General features: G+C 44.9%; 1 pseudogene; it reads right to left on the reverse strand.

Annotated features, from left to right (window-relative positions):
* Positions 1–16012: 16012 nt before the first annotated feature.
* On the reverse strand, positions 16013–16526 carry LOC118591997 (annotated as a pseudogene).
* Between the last annotated feature and the right edge of the window lie 898 nt (positions 16527–17424).

Below are 17424 nucleotides of genomic sequence, written 5' to 3' on the forward strand. Positions count from 1 at the left end.
GATCTCCCACTTCTCATTTCTGTCTTCTCTCTGCTGTTTTCCCGGCCTCTTGTCCCACACGCAGGCCTCATGCAAGCAAATCTGCCCCTGACCATGGCCGTCATCGATACAGCAAATAAAAATGCCTTCATTGGGAACCTACAGTGAATCCTCCCCTTTCAATGTTGTTCTAAAAAAGGTAAAATGGGCTCCAGCCACGTCCTCAGCCTTCTGTGAGACAAGGTCTTTGGCGTTGCTTCCGGCCACCCATCTCCATGAGGTGAGCCAGTCTGAGCCACGCGCTGAGGTTTCTTCCTGCTTCTTTAGTCTTCCTGTTGCTAGATTTACCTCTTGAATCGTCACTAATGAGGCTCTATTCTTGCATCACAAACACATATGTATACATGCAGGTGTATATGTATTATGCATATGGACACACACAACAGAAATAAGTGCTTATGGCCATCAAAAGATGTGGCAGGTTGGGGTCCTAATTTTTTATTTGGAATTATTTTTGCAGACCCAATATACAGATAGCTAGATGTGAGGTGGTTCCCATTAGACATTCATCGTGCCCAGAGCAGGAAGTACACAGTATTTTTTCCCTCCCTGCCAATACAAGCCTTGGAACTAAACTTTGATTCTGGAGGACCTACTACCCTGACCTCAACTGGGATTATCTTTTTGTCAGATTCCAATACCAGTCCATATCTTCATTCAAGAGTTAGAATTGTCCAAGTTTTAGAGATGCCATATACTATCTAATGCCCTCAGGTTTTACTACATTCAGATTAATGTATTTCAGCCAACACCTTTGATCAAACACATATGTAATGGAACATGGTGTAAGTAAAATGGAGGTGATATACCATAGCTACCATCCCAAAGATTACTGTCTAATTTTGTAGTAAATCTGATTTTGGTGCCATCTTGTGAAAACACTTTAATATTCCAATGCTCTGTGGGCTTTAGAACCCCCAAATGGGCCTAAGTGTAGCTCAATGCTAGAGCAGGTACACAGGGCATGGCAAGGACCCCCCCCCCCCCATTTGATCTGCAACAACAAGAACATTAACATAGAAATAAAAAGAATTGTATAGAAGGGCTGGGTTGTGGTGGCTCACACCTGTAAGTCCAATACTCTGCAGGTTGAGGCAGGAGGATCCTGAGCTTGAGGTCAGCCTAGGCTTCACAGCAAGACAAAAACAAAATAAACAAACAAGAAAGAATTGTGGAGAAGATTTTAGGCTGTAGGGAGTAGGCCAGAAATGAAAGAAAGGGGAGGGAGGGAGAGAGGGAGGGAGGGAGGGAGGGAGGGAGAGGGCAAACACCATTCTCCATTCCCCTTTCTCTGGAACAACAAACTGCTCATCTACACAAGCAGTGGCCTTTCCTTTTGGTGCCCCTGTCTATGCTAGACCAAGATGTCAAAAGCAGCTTTCCCTATTACAACAGAGTTGGGGCTCAACTGTGGTTCAGGGGGTCCAATACTTGCTTAAATATACCCGAGGCCCAGGTTCCATCCCCAATGCCAGGAAGAAGCAAGTAAAGAGAGAGAAGAATGAAGGTCCAGAGCCAGGTTAACCTCCCTAACACTGCAACTCTCTAATACAGTGCTCATGTTGTGCTGACTCTGACCAAAACATTATTTTTGTTGCTACTTCACAACTGTAATCCTGCTTCTGTTATGCACCATGATGTAAGTATCTGTGTTTTCTGACAGTCTTAGGCGACTCCTGTGAAAGGGTCATTTGGCTCCCAGGTTGAGAACGACAGCAGCTGGCTACCCAGTGTTGCCAAAGTTCCTTCCCCAGGAAGACATAAATAACACCTTCCTGCTTCTGTAAGGTCCCAACAACAAACCAAGATACCATGCCACCAAAGTTCACACTGGGCACCAATGAGTTTACTGGGCTTGCTAACAGAGCATAGGTGAAGGGTTACTCACAGGAATGAGCAGGCTTCCCACCCCAAAAGGCCATGCTGGGAAGTCTACCCAGCAGGTTTCCCCGTAGGCTAATAGATAGAGTCCCCTCTACCTCACCTATATACTCTTGCGCTTAGGGCAGAATTGCATACAACAGGTAGTACAGAGTGACTTGATGCTCAGGTGAGGATGTCAGCAGAACAAGCCCAGAAGGGCTGCATGACCTTTCACACATGGCCGCAGCTGAACTCCCAAGGATGGTGGTTGTTTGGTTGTTTGGTTTGAACAAGTCCTGTACCATAACACGGTTGAGATGTTGGAGGCAAAAAGAAAAGAGCAAAACAAACCTCTAGAAGAAAAATGTGAGGTTTCTGTAACACAGTCTCTGTGTTTCTTGTGCATGCACACAATGCTTGTGCCATGCTCAGGTATGTGATGTTAATTCTTGGGTAGCCAATGAGATAAATAATAGTGTACAAAGTAATTTCCCCAGCTCCTTTCAGTGACAACTACTTTTACACCCTAGCGTAACACCTGCTGTGAGCTGGCCCTACAGCCAGTATTGTAAGGGAGCTGGGGAATGTTTAAGGGCTAGAAACTTAGTAGGAGATGGGGACAGGGGATCAGGGCAGCTTAGAGAGGCTGGGTAACATGTTATTTTAGTATTTTCAGTGACACAGAAGAAATTCCATGTAAACATCTTCCTTGCCCCTTTCCTTCGGTTTTGCGAATTCACCGTCCACTGTGAAGGTGCAGTAAACCCAGGTAAGGCTCCTTTGACCTGTGCATCTCTAACCACTCCAACTACTTTGACTCTCCTCTTGTGCCAACTGTGTTGGGAAGCTTGGCAGGAAGCACATTCAGGAGATGTGGAACTGAGCAGTCCAGTGTGTGTGATTTGGGGGTACAACAGATGCCAGGGCTTAGCAAACTCTCGACTTGCTCAAGACTAATCCTGGGGATTTTCATTCTTGTGGGCATCACGCCTCTCTGTCTTAGGGTTTGGGTACTGTTCCAAACTCAGTGACACAGCCATCTTCCCTCTGTCCTTTAAAAACCAGTGCAATAGCTGACATTTGGAGGTACCTGTTTTCTAAGGAAGTGTAGGGGTAGGAGATAATGGGGCTCAATTCCCCCACCATTCCTCAGTGTTGATGGCAGCAACTATCAGCTGAGCCCCTCTCTGAGACAAATGTCCTTTGTTGAAGAGAACCAACGTCCTAAGGACATGCTCACATTACCACAGGCAGCCATATCTAATGGCTGGTTGATGTAGGATTAAAAAGGCTTCATTCTTTCATCCAACTTGAATCAACTATGAGGCATTCCAGGCCCAGAGCTCTCTGAAAGATCAGCTGAGACCACGTCCATGACTGCACTGAAGTTCAGCTTCTCTCTGCCATTTCAGCGTACTTCGGTACTTCGTCTCCCTTAGGTTTTTATGCTGAACGGTCTCCAGCAGAATCCCCCTCTATAAACTCCTGTGTGCCAGACTGCAAGACTCCTTTTTCTGGGTCAGTTGAGCTCTGGCTGTGTTTGACAGAAGGTAGACTCTTCCTTCACTTTTGCCAGTGATAGTCTTAAGGAGAGTCATGTGACTCCAACGCCAGCCAAAGACATGGGAAGAAATGTGTGATAGAGAACTTAAATAGGTTTCCTAGGTTATAAAAGAGGTAAGAAGAAAGACACCCTGTTCTGCTGGGTGCTGGCTCTGAATGAGATGCCTGAAGGAGCCGCAGAAAGCAAGCAGTGTGGTAAGAAACAAAGCCAAGAGAACAGAAGAGAAGGGATGCTGAGTTAGAGTCACCATATGCCAGGCCAGGACCTACCCTGTTGTGGAATATTAGTTTAAGATGTGTTCTATTTGTTTATTTTGTGGAATATTTGTTTAGTAGTGCAAATATGTACTGTATTCTTTTATGCTGCATTTGTTTAACTCTGTAAAGTTGTGTTACTTTGCCTGTCTAAACACCCGATTGGGCTGAAAAAGAGTTGAATGGCCAGTATCTAGGCAGGAGAGGGATAGGTGGGGCTGCCAGGCAGAGGGAATAAACAGGGGGAGAAATCTAAGCTTGAGAGGAGAGGAGTGAGAAAAGGAGAAGGAGAGGAGTACAGTAGGGGCCAGCCACCCAGCCAGCCAGCCAGCCAACCAGCCAGCCAGCCAGCCACACAGCCACCCAGCCAGCCAGCCACCCAGCCAGCCAGCCACCCAGCCAGCCACCCAGCCACCCAGCCACCCACCCAGCCACCCAGCCACCCAGCCAGCCACCCAGCCACCCAGCCAGCTACCCAGCCACACAGCCATATAGCCAGCCACGCAGCCAGCCACCCAGCCGAGCCAGCCACCCAGCCACATAGCCAGCCACGAAGTTAAGAAGGAAAGAGATGTATATAGAATAGAGGAAGGTAAAATCAGAGACAAAAGGTAGGTGGGATAATTTAAGTTCAGAAAAGGTGGCTAGAAACAAGCCAAGCTAAGGCTGGGCACTTATAAGTGAGATTAGGTCTCCTTATGCTTATTTGGGAGCGGGGTGGCAGGCCCCCAAAAGTAACCAACTACACTACCCTGTCTTGAACTACTGTTCTGTGAGATAATCCCCGCTTGACAGCACAGAATGGATTTGCCATGAAAATACTTACAGACAGAGTAACTTCTACAGTTTGCAACTTGTGTTCTAGCTCCGGCAGCCAGCCCGGTGCTGCCCTGTGAAAAGCTTGGTGGTCACACCTTTTTCTGTGTTTCCTCGAGACCTACACTCCACTTCCCTGACTTTGATGATCACCATGTGTCTTTTGTGTTTAGCAAAACCATGCTTCCTTTTTTTCTGTAGAGTTCTGGTATGAACTCCAGAGACCCACGCTTGCACAATGGTGTGTTCTGACGGGCTGGGAGGGACACTGGCCTGGAAATCCACTTCCTAGGATGACCTTAGGCAGAAAAGAAGGAAGCAGTGATGAAAGGCTTTCTACACGTAGAGGAGTGGGGGCTCAAGTTTAAATGTTTAGCCCAGAGAGGACGTCATCTATGCCTTCCAACCCATAGCTGATTTGGAATGTTAGTTCACAGCTGCCCTGGATTTGGCACTAGCTAAATTGCCTAAACTGACGGTGGGTGGGATCAGTAGGTAGGATCACGCCCTTCCCTGTCTAGATACTACATTTTTTCCTGTTCTTATTCCAAAGTATAATGTACAAGCACCAAAATGCACTTGTTATGCACACAGTTAACTAATTTAAAGGACTATTGTTTTAATGGGGAAAGAGAAAACACAACCAGGAAGCATATGTGTGAGTATTGCGACACATGTGTGTTCCCATGCAGTGGAGAAAACGTTGCTCTCAGCCCAGGATACCCCCATCCACCCTTTGCTTCTTTCCAGTTAATTCTGTCCTATTCCAATGGCGACCAGGCGTTCTGATTTCTACCGACAGAGAACGACTGTGCCTGCTCCGGAACTTAAACGTGTGAGCTCTGTGTGTGTCTGACCTCTCTCACTTGTCACTTGGTGACTTGCATGTACATTATCCCACTTCCGCTGGGAGAGGGGTCCACTGCTCTCCCCTCTCCCGACTACTATCGTGTCGAATCTCTGCCCTGTCTCCCCAGGATGGTTTTGCTGTGAGACAAACTTGCCCCGTGAGTTTCAAAAGTCATGGGATTCTAATGACTAATAGAGGTGGTTCCTCTTAGGGACAGCCTATTGGTTTCCAGTCAACATATGCTGAAACTGCCAGAATGACACTTCCCCGTGGGTCTGGGGCAAATGTTGAGGCCGTCTACCATTCGATTCGACGATACCTCCTGTTTTATCTTTGTGAGGATGGTCCCGTGGCCAAGACAATGGATACACTAAACACCAAGTGGTGCTCAGTCACAAATAATGTCATTTCTTTTTCCTGGAACTCTCTGAGCTAGGTGTTACCATTCCCATGGGAAACACACTGAACTTTGCAAAGTGGGATTTGAGCCAGAATCATGATTCTTCACTAGTAGCAGCCAAGACCTGGGCCACCGCATCTGAGCTGGCTCATGCCTATGGTAGTTAGACCTCACAATTATATGCACAAATGGATGGCTCTCCTGCTCCGCAGTACTTGCAGCCACACACACTTTCTCCAAAAGGGCCAATTAGAGTTGTTGACCAGTTTTTATTTTCCAGAAATATTCTCTTTCCTTTTAGCCAGGCAGCTTTGGCCTTTGGTAAAGGTTAGCAGATTTTTGCTATCCGCCTTGGAAATGGCTGTTTTGTAACAGTTGTGTTTACAATTGAGATGGTTTCTAGACCCTGGGAGCTTGTGAGGGATGATGCCAACAATCAGGCAGTCAGCTCTCTAACAGGCGTAAGCTCCCATAATCATTTTAACAGCGCGTCTCATGCTCCATGCTGCGATTTTAGGCTTCTCCTCTTGAACATAATGTTTCAGCTTGATGATAACTAAGACTCTGATTTTGCATTTCTCCTCACTGAGTGCTCCATTTCCAAATATGACGACCCTAATAGGAACAGCCAGTTGGCCACACCCCTTCAAATGGCTGACCTTGTGCTCCATCAGTGTCATGTACAGGTCAGACTTCCCAGAGCTGGGAACTCTGAGTTGTTGAGTGTCAGGCTGTGTGTTGTGGAGTCCCCTGGGAATCATGACATTTGTTTCTAGCATCTGCATCTGGTGACAAGGCTTTCTGTTTTCCTCTGTTGCAAGTCACCCTGGGAACAAATCGTCTGGTTTAGGGCTTGGCGATTTTAGGCTGTGACCTGCTTGTCCACCATTTAAGATAGCATCTGTGGTATGTGGCTTCTGGAAGTCACATTGGGGCCTTTCCCACTCAGCTGCCAATTTCAAAGGACTCAAAACAGAATTCTTAGAATTCCAGTGCCAAGATTCTACACTTTCAATCAATAATTCCTACTTCACCCAATGACAGGTGTGTTTATAGTCCCACTGAGATTAACAGACTAGCAAAACCAATATCCCTCTGCAGCGTGGTTCTCAGCCTTCCTAATGCTGTGACACATTAATACAGTTCCTCATACTGTGCTGACCCCCAACCATTGCTACTTCATAACTGTCATTTTGCTACTTTTATGAATCATAATGTAAGTATCTTGGTTTTCTGATGGTTTCAGGTTGACCCCTTGTGGGTTGTGACCCACAGGTTAAGAATCACCGGTCTAGAAACACCTAAATTCACAATATATATGAATTTAGGGAGTTTTGCGGTTGATGTCTGCTGTGTTGTGTCCCTTAGCCATGCTAGGCCTTTTCCTAGGCAGAGTGAGTGACAAGTGCTGACGAGGCCATGGGCTAAGAGGCTTACTACTGAGGAAGGAGGTCTTTGTACTCAGAGTCACGTGAGCTGGATCTGACAGAACTGAGGAGGTAGACACCAGCTTTGGGCTGGTAGATTGGTGCAGGGTCCTGGCTAGTAAGGCAAAGGCAGTCCAGAGCAGAAGGGATAATGTGGCCCGGGGCTTTGGTTCTGTAGGCATGCAGGAGCTATAGGCTAGCCAGGGGCACTGAGGGGGCTGCAGAGTCAAAAACAACCAGATCGGCTTGCTCAGAAGTTTGCGGTATAGGCAAAACTACTAAATGGGTACTATGGTGTTCAGGAAATGTGTGCAGAATTACTCGGGTGGACAGGAAGTGTGTGCAGAGTCATCTTAGCTTTCTCCACCTTTTTTTGGTGACAGGAGAGCCAAATATGAGAGGCACAGTGTAAAATGTACTGATTCACCCTGTGGCCCAAGCTGAGTCCTGAGAGGGGTCAGGGACCCACAAGTACCAATATTCTGAGTGAAAAGGGTATAGTGAAACCCATGACCTAAGATCTTTTTGTAGACCCATGTCATGCTGTGGTCACAAATGTCCTCTTCAGGCTGGGTGAGCAATCTGGGCATCTTCCACATTATCCTCTCCAGGAACCCTCCCAGGCTTCCCCAACCCTGGCTAATTGTTCCTTTTCTGATCTCAGAGCTGCTATTGTAGGCACCTAACAATTTAGCACTTAATGGGGCCCAGCTGTGCATTCCTCTCTAATTGTTTTGGATGTGTTTGTCTCCGAAGCAAAATTATAACCTCTTCTGGGGCAGAGTCTCACAATCTTTTGAAGGCTATGAGAGAGCTGTGGGTGTACCTGGAGGCACACTAGGGGTTATGAACAAGGAAACTCCCTCACATTCACACAAGGTTTCACAACGTGGAAAGCACTGCAAACCGCCCCTTCCTTGCAGCGAGAGATAGGTACATTTTAACAGTCCCGTTTCATAGACAGTGAAACTAAGGTTAAGGAGTTAACACCTGTCTGGAAGAGGTGGCAGACAAAAGTTGGGCAAGCTTAGTATCTGAGATTCAGAGCTGCACAGGGCCTGCAGGGGCTTATTTGGAGGAGGCTGGAGGCTTGGATACCTTGCCCTGATGGAAATCCTGGAGTGGAAAAGAAAGCAATGGGGGCATGGCCCTGGTTTGCAGATTCAGAAAGAAACAATTGAGGCAGACTCCACTGTGCCTCTCATGCTTCTCGTCTTTGATCCTTGGGACTGATTCTCTCACTCCAGCACGCCACCGTTAAGCGCTCTGCTTTCCTGCTTCTGACTTAGCCTCCTCCTGAGAAGCTGAGCGCAAACCCTCTTTCTTCCACAAGGTCCGGGAAACTGCAGACTCCAGCGAGCAGAGTGAATCCAAGGCTGGTTCACCAGGCAAGCGCCCGTCTGTCCGAGTCTGTGCACCCATCCCCCAACAGCAGCTGCTGCTCAGAATTCAGTTCCTACTTTGCTCTCCCTGAAAGGCTGTGAGGTGAAGCTGCTGACTCCCACCCATGATCTCCAGGGGCCCAGAGGCGGCAATGAACCTTCCTTCTATTTCTGCCCCCTCACATACTCCTTTGAGAAGACTGACATCCAGCCATATTCCCTTCCCTTCTCTGGTGCTCCCGTCTTCTGATCTCCCAGCCTCTTACTCTCTTAGGACTTCAGCTCCTGGCCCAGTGTCTTCACAATGCTGCATTTCCCAATTCCTGCCCACATCCTGGATGGCTTCACTCACAGCAATGGCCCATCCATTAACCTTGCCACTTAATCCCTTTGCCTTGATATTAATACTCTTAGGGTGTTCACCTCTACTCTCCTCCACCACTCTCAGGCTTACCCATGGCTCTAAAGTTCACCTTTGAGCATCCAGAGCTCAGACCCAACCTCCTTTTAAGTGACTGGAGCTGACTGGTCTCGTCCTCTCTCTCTGATCATGCATCACTTGGACCAGGCTCTCTACTCCTTTGCTCTTCTCTTAACAGTTTCCTCACCTGAGCCTGGACCACCAGAGTGGGCAGCGGAGCTGTTGGAGGAAATCCCAAAGGAGGGCCGCAGCCACCAGCCTCAAATGGATTGTCATGCTGACCTGCTTGTCTGATCATTCCAACCCTCCCAAACCTTCTGAGAACCCCCCCCCCCACTCTTCAAGTCTCACATCAGTCCTTGTCTCTAGCCTTCCTGTCACTAGGTGAAAAGGTTCTACACCAAGCCTCTTTCTTCCTGTTGTAATTGAGGGCCCCCCTCACATGAGCTCAGCCTCTGATACCCTGGTTCCATCTTCAGCCTTGGGTACAGACCTTTGCCTTCCATCGTCTTTTCCTGCTCTACCTTCCTCTTCTCTGTGGGCTCCTTCCTGTGTGCACTTACAAACTCTCAAGTTATGTTACCTTATAAACAAGGACAAGCATAAATCACGGCCCTTGGCTGACATACATTGCTCTCTGGCATATTTTTTTTAAAGATTTTTTTAGTATGAGTACTTTGCTTGAATGTATGACTGTGTACCACATGTGTGCCTGGTATCTGTGGAGGTCGTAAGAGGGTTTTGGATATTCTGGAACTGGAGTTAGGGATAATTGTGAACCACTGTGTGGATGCTGGGAATTGACCCTCGGTCCTCCACAAGAGCAGCACATGTTCTTTAACAGCTGAGCATCTCTCTGGGCCTCTGGCTACTTCTGACTTCACAGTCAAACATTTTTAGAGTCGCCTACACTCCATGCCTGTCTCTAAAGAAAAACAAACACAGAACCGTGTTTATTTTTGGGGTAAGTGCTCTCTCTTATTTGTGTGTGATCGTTTTTTCAATTTTTGGAAATTAAAATACAATTTCATCATCTCTTCCCCTCCTCAGGCCAGGCCTTTCTCCACCAGCTGTGACCTGCAAAATCCCAACATTAAGAGCTGTTAACTCCCGTCTGTCTCCTCCTCGTGGAGTCTGTTTTCTCTACTGTGACTCCCTCCTCCCCAAGCTCCCCGCTTTCTCCCTGCCTCACTACTGCTCTTCCTTCCCCACTGTGAGAAAGCTCACTCTGTCCACGCCTCAGTTGAGACATCAGGGCGAAGCCTCTGGCCCCCTCTTGATGGAACTCTACATTCTTTTAGTCTGTCTGCCTTGTGGATCTCATTGCCACAGCAACACCAGCTCTCCAGTCACAACCTGCTCAACAGGACATCTCACAGGCACCCCACACTGCCCTGCCCCGCTAGAATCCTGGCCTTCCATCAGGCTGAGGAAGCACCACTTAGGAGTTTTCCCTGATCCCTCCCCTTCTGAGCAGTGGCCTAGGCCTGTGTGATGGTATCTGTATCTGTTCTCTGCTGCTGTCTACACCAACATCCTCCTGGCTGTGCTCTGCCCTCTTCATATGGCAGAGAATAACTTACATTTAGTGCCAATTTTAGAATATAATTTCTACCTCAAATGTTTCATTGAATAAAATCCAAACTCTGCTTATTTCTACAACTTCCCCCTTAGAGCTAGAGACTTCTTGTTCTGGTTGTTTTCTTTTTGTTTATTTGTCAACTTGGCACAAGCTAGAGTTATCTGAGGGCAGGCCCCCCCAAAGGAGCAAAAACAACCAACAACATTCTGGTGTACCATTGTGGGCTGAATTTCCATGTAGGTCCTGAGAAAGCTAAAAATGAAAAAGAAAAAAGGATGAAAAGTGAAAAGATGCGGCTCCTTTAAGAGGCTCTGCTGTTTAGTCAGCAGCACTAAGTAGAAAGGGCAAGGTAAGTAAACCACGCTCGTGACAGTGCAGGTACCAGCTCCTTACAGCTCGGAGAGTGTAAGGCAGTTCACAAACCTCTGACTCGATGCAAGCTTTAGGTTTGGCTTTCAAGAACAGAGAAGCAGGCAAAGAGAGCTATGTGGAGGATCCAGGTGTAGGTTAGAGTTTAAAGGTTTTTTCACATGGTCAAAAAGGGCTAAAAAACAGGCAGTAAAAGAGCTCCAGACTTCTAAACAGGTTACAGTGTGTTTAACAACGTGCATAGGCTTAAGAAAAGAAAAAGGGTATAGTCATAGAAAAAAAAATGAATAGTTTAAAAATAAAGTCTTTAAAGAGAGAAGTAAAGTAATAAAAAATAAGCCACATAGAGATAGGAAATACACAGGGAATCTGGCTCTTGTGTATTATTATGTTGATTTTGAATTTTTTGAATGTTGATAAGCAAACAACAGCTGTTGAGAGACAGGGGATTGTAAAAGGGACTGGCCAGGCAGTGGTGGCGCACGCCTGTAATCCCAGCACTGGGGAGGCAGAGGCAGGTGGATCTCTGTGAGTTCGAGGCCAGCCTGGTCTACAAAGCGAATTCCAGGGGAGGCGCAAAGCTACAGAGAGAAACCCTGTCTTGAAAAACAAAACAAAACAAAAAACAAAAAACAAAAAACAAAAAAAAAAAGAAAAGAAGAAAGAAAGAGGGACTGATGAGCTGGTGTTGGTGGTTACAGCAGTCCACACCTTTACCCCAGCACTCAGGAGGCAGATCCAGGTGGATCTCTGTGAGTTCAAGGCCAGCCTGGGCTACAGGACAGGAACCAAAACTACACAGAGAAATCCTGTCTCGAAAAACAAACAAACAAACAAACAACAACAAAAAAGAGAGACTGATTAAATAAACCAGCCTAGATATTTTAAGAGTGCCGTAACTTTAAAATGGAAGTAAAAAATGTGTTTGTCAAATGGAAGTAAAAATGCTTTGGAGAAGAGGTTTTGCTTTTGTTTCCACAGGAAAGAAAAGGCTGTGAATTCGTTCCAGATTAATATGGATCAAGTTTGATCAAGGGAAAACTCCTGAACCTTGACAGGTGATACCTATCAACAAAGGTGTGGGAGTCTGTGGGAGACAGCTCCGACCAGCTCCCATCTTTTGAAGGGTTCTTGGGTGGAGAGGAGAGGAATGAGGAAATATTAGAAAGAGAGACCTAGATGGTGAGAAGAAAGACAGAGACACAGGATAGCTTTGGGAGAGCCTGGGTCAATACCCAACAGCCCAGAACTTTATTCAAAAGGGCTTTTTATAATAATGCCAAGGGGGGAGGTAAAAGACCTCCCCCTTGCAAGATCAAAGCACACGGTACAGCCAAGTGTAAACCCTTCCAAACACCTAATAAACATGCCTGAGGTCAAATCATCTCTTTCTGTAGCCCTGCTGGGTAAAGCAAGCTCAGATTCTCTGACTCTGAGTAATTTGGGGCCCCACACAAAGGTTACAGATAGTCTGCCCAGGATTTGGCCATTATCTCAAATTTTCTCAGGGACCTTAAAGATACTTTATCCACAGACAACAGGAAGCACTTTGGAGAATACAACACCCACATTCCCAAAAGGGAATTATAACTTAACCCATTTCTATTAATCTATAAGTTGCCCCGCGGCCATGGCATTACCAGTCTGCTGGCATCTGGTTCTATTGGTGGCGGCTGGTGTCTCTCTCTTCACTCCATATATCTCCTTGCATTCCCCATCTGCCTCTATGCTGCCTTGCCATAGGCCAAAGCAGCTTTATTTATCAACCAATGGGAACAACACATATTCACAGCTTACAGAAAGATATTCCCCAGCAGTTCCTTTTTTCTATCTAATCAAAAAGGAAGACTTTAACTTTAACATAGTAAAATTACATAGAGCAAACAGTTATCAAGCAAGCATTACTGTTACAATATCTAGTCTATTTGTATTTGGCAAAATTAAAAAAAATTTTTATCATCTATCTTATATTGGTGAGTCTAAAGTTTCATATCTAATTTATCTTTTATCACAACCAAGGAAAATTATAACTATTTAGTCTTCAACTACATCAAAGACCCCAGAAGGATGTAATATTACCTAAGTATATAGAAAGTGCATTGTAAGCAACTTCCAAAACTCTAGAATGACAGAGACAGCTAGCTGCCTGGACAGTCACCCAAAGTTCCTCTGCAACATTGGGGCATCCATCTTCAGCCTATAGGCCTAGAGTCTCTCAGTCACTTTTCCCTGTGTCCTGCAGAGTATCTGGCAGTCTCCTCTGAGAAGCAGGAACCTGAGGAACCATCTCGTCTTGCTTTGGCAAAGTTCAGTGGTCATTTTTCCATGGGTCCTGCATGTCCGGTTGATACAACGTTTTGTCAAGGCAGTTTCTCACCCAAATGACTAACTTTTGCCATAAGGAAAGCAAACTCCATATGGTGTTTCTTTGATGCCCATCATCTTCTTTGAGGTAAATTGGTGCTACCAGAAGCAGATGTGTCTCATTGTCCAAAAAGTCTAAGTTTTTAAAACATTTTAAATGCCATATTCTATAGGTCTTTGAAGTGTTTGAAAATTACATTTCTAATTGAAATATATCTTTGTATACCTAAAAAACTTAACATGACTATAAATTTGACTATTAATTTGTATTTCTTAACTATACATTACAATTTCAAATGAGCTGCACAAACATAATACCCCAAACAGGAGTAGAAATACATACAGTATAACAAAATCAACTTCAAAATTGCATCAATAAATCAAAATGCATAGTAATGTAAAACATTTTATATTTTTGGTTGTGAGCCTAGCCTTTAATGGCTGAGCCATCTCTCCAGCCCATGTAAAACATTTTAAACAAGTTGTTGCTCTTTAAAAGTAGATTCAATAATCTACCCTTTCATCCTATCATATCTATAGTATTATCCTCCTTTCTTCTTTAGAATTTATTTCATTTATAATCAATGCCCTTTAAATAAAAACAAACATTTATATACAATATTTTGGGAATTTGGACATAGCTTTTCATATTACTTCCTGATGGTTGGGGCCACTGTTAATCTTATGGGGATCTTGAGAGAATCTGAGATAATAGTCAAGTCCTGGAAAGACTGGCCAAAATCTTTGTTAAAGTTCAAGAGGTCTTGATTGATCAAATCTGATTCATCTTAACCTGGAACAAATCCATAGCCTCTTGCTTTCTATGGAAACAAAATCAGAGTCTCCTTTCCAAAGCAATATATCTATATCCTTAGACCCAAATTTTGAAGTCAAGATACCTTTAAAATATATATATTGGTTTAACTCAGCAGCCTTTACAATCAAATGTCTCTCTCCAGTTAAAATCCCAAAGACAGCACAATTCAGACTCTGTGTAATCGTCATCTTTGTGTGGCTTAACTTTAATATTACTTTTCTATGTCTTTAAAGACTTTATTTTTTAAAACTCTTTATATAACTGCATTATATTCCTTTTTCTCTTTCAAGCCTATGTACATTTTTACACACATTGTAAACAGTTTAGAGTTTTATTCCATCTGAATCTCTCTTATTATGAATCTATAATTCTTTTCTGACCAGGAGAGATTTTTTTTTTTTTTTCAATACAGGGTTTCTCTCTGTAGCTTTTGTGCCTTTCCTGGAACTCTCTCTGTAGCCCAGGCTGGCCTCGAACTCACAGAGATCCACCTGCCTCTGCCTCCTGAGTGCTGGGATTAAAGGGGTGCGCCACCACCTCTTGGCCCAGGAGAGATTTTAAACTGTTAATCTGCATGGCTAGGCTAGATATTCTGGGCCTGTAGGCTGAAGATGGACGCCCCAACATTGCAGAGGAATCTTGGGTGACTGTCTAGGCAGCCAAATGTCTTTGTTGTTAGATAATATTACATCCTTCTGGGTCTTTGATGGAGTTGAAGACTAGATAGTTACATTTGCACTTTTCCTTAGTTATAACAGAAAGTAAGTTAGGTGTAAGACGTTGGACTCACTAAGATAGGATAGATAATGCGTTATTTTCTCTGAATATGCTGACTACAAATGGACATAATATTGTAAATGTAATTCTTACTTGTTAACTGTTTTTGTTGTATATAGTTAAAATTAAATCTTTCATTTTTTACTTAGACAAAAGGGGGAAATGTTGTATAATATTATTATTTTTTAAATGAAATAGGAACATATTTCTTTACTAGGATGCTCAAGAATGAACATTATTACCACTCTCTTCATGTGATAGAGAATATACATCTGGCCCATGCTGTAGGAGGAAAAGGATAAAGCCTCCCTCCCAAAGTGGGTGTCAAATGGCTCCACAAAAAAACAAACAAAAAAACAAAAAAACCATTCAAGCAAGGACAGGATGTTCCTGATCGCATTGTCTCTGCTGTAAATTCCGGCCCCAGAGTCCTTTACTCCAGCAGGAACTGACTATTTTGTCCCTGTCACTCTTGAGATCCAGGCAGTCACCCACCCGGCTGCCTGAGTCTGCAGACCATCCCTTTGACTTGTTACTGCCTTGACGCCCTCTGTGGGGAACAGGGTGAGAATAAAGTTACACATATCAAAAACACACAAACATTAATAAATGGCACTTGGACATAGGCTTAACATTATCACACTTCCTCTACAAATGATGGTGGGCAGGAGGGACTGCTCCCCAAAGGAAGATCTTCAGTCCTGGTAACATATATGGAGATCTTGTATGCAAAGGCATGAGGGACCTGTGTTACTTCATCTTACCCTACACAGAGGAATGAGTTCGCAGGTGAAAATAGACACTCTCCCTGGCTTAGGTTTTTCCTGGTTACTCCTGCTGTTAAATGGTGACATTCTGCCTCTCACCTGTCTTAGGTATCATTTCACTTTTGAAAAAGATTAAAAAATGGTAGAAGAGAGGATGAGGAGATGGGGGACAAAACAACCCTGTAAGACAAATTAAAAATACAAAAACCAGATGTAGTACAATATTCATAATAGAAACTGGCTGAAAATACCACATGCTAACAGACAATGTGATACACAAGTGGGGTGGGAGCAGACAGGAAAGGGCAAAGGCTGAGGGCCTACACCGGGAGCCTTTCTATAGACTGCTGGATGGACTGATCTGCTGCTTTAGCTGGGAGCCTTCTTTGATGGTAACTGAACAGGCAATGACAGGTCTGGAGATCCCACAGGCCCATCCTAGGGCCTGCTTGGAGCGCACGAATACATAGGGGACATTCTTGTCTTCACACAGCAGAGGGAGGTGCAGGATGATCTCCAAGGACTCAGCATCTGCTGCCATCACAATGAACTCAGAGATGCCCCTGTTGAGGGGTTTAGTGGCTCCATTGGCTCCTTTCCAAAGCTGCTTGTAGTTATATGACTGCTGAATGAGGTCCAGCAGCTTCTTGGTGAGGTGGGCATCTGCCAGGGGATAGGCCTTCGGATTTACATCAGCCTCTGTCGTAGGAATCTTTCCTGGGCTTCCAGCTGGAGTCACTCCACATTCTCCCATGGCTGCAGTGTGCCAGCCTCGCCACGATTTGACTGAAGAATATTATTTTAAGATGTGTTGCACTTGTTTATGCCGTGTAACGTTTGTTTTAATGATGCGAAGATGCATTCTTTTATGTTGCATTTGTTTAACTCTGTGAATCTGTGTTACTGTGCCTGTGTAAAACAGGTCTAATAAAAAGCTGAACAGCCAATAGCAAGGCAGGAGGAGGAAAGGCAGGGCTGGCAGGCAGAGAGAATATATAGAAGGAGAAATCTGGGAGAAAGAAGAAGGAGCAAGAGAACAAGGAGAGGAGGACAGCAGGGGCTACCCACCCTGCCACCACCCAGCCACCCTGGCAGCCTGTCACAGAGTAAGAGTGAATGTAAGTATAGACAGAAGTAAGAAAAGGTAAAAAAAAAGCCCAGAGGCAAAAGGTAGATGGGATAATTCAAAGTTAAGGAAAGCTGGCAAAAAACAAGCCAAGCTAAGGCCTGGCATTTATAATTAAGAATAAGTCTCTGTGTATGATTTATTTGGGAGCTGGGTGGTGGGCCCCCAAAAGATCAAAAACAACAATCTCAGAAGAGGAACCTCAATTGAGAAAAGCCTTCACCAGATGGCCTGTAAGCAAGTCTCCAGCGCATGATTAATGCCTGATATGAAAGGCATTAATCATGGTGCCACCCCGGGCAGGCAATCCTAAGTGGTCTAAGAAAGCAGACCAAGCAAGCCACGGGGACCAAGCAGGGTTCCTCCACCTGTATCAGTTCCTGCCTCAGTTTCCCTTGATGATGAATTGTAAGCCAAATCAACTGTTTCTTCTCAAGCTGTTTTTGATCATGGTGGTTTTTTTTGTTTGTTTTTGTTTTTATGGGAGCTGAGGACCGAACCCAGGGCCTCGTGCTCAAGCGCTCTACCACTGAGCTAAATCCCCAACTCCGATCATGGTGTTTTATCATAGCAAAAACAAATACAAAAACAAACCCGCTTAAAGAC

Source organism: Onychomys torridus, chromosome 10, assembly GCF_903995425.1.
Source record: "Onychomys torridus chromosome 10, mOncTor1.1, whole genome shotgun sequence".
Lineage (NCBI taxonomy): Eukaryota > Metazoa > Chordata > Mammalia > Rodentia > Cricetidae > Onychomys > Onychomys torridus.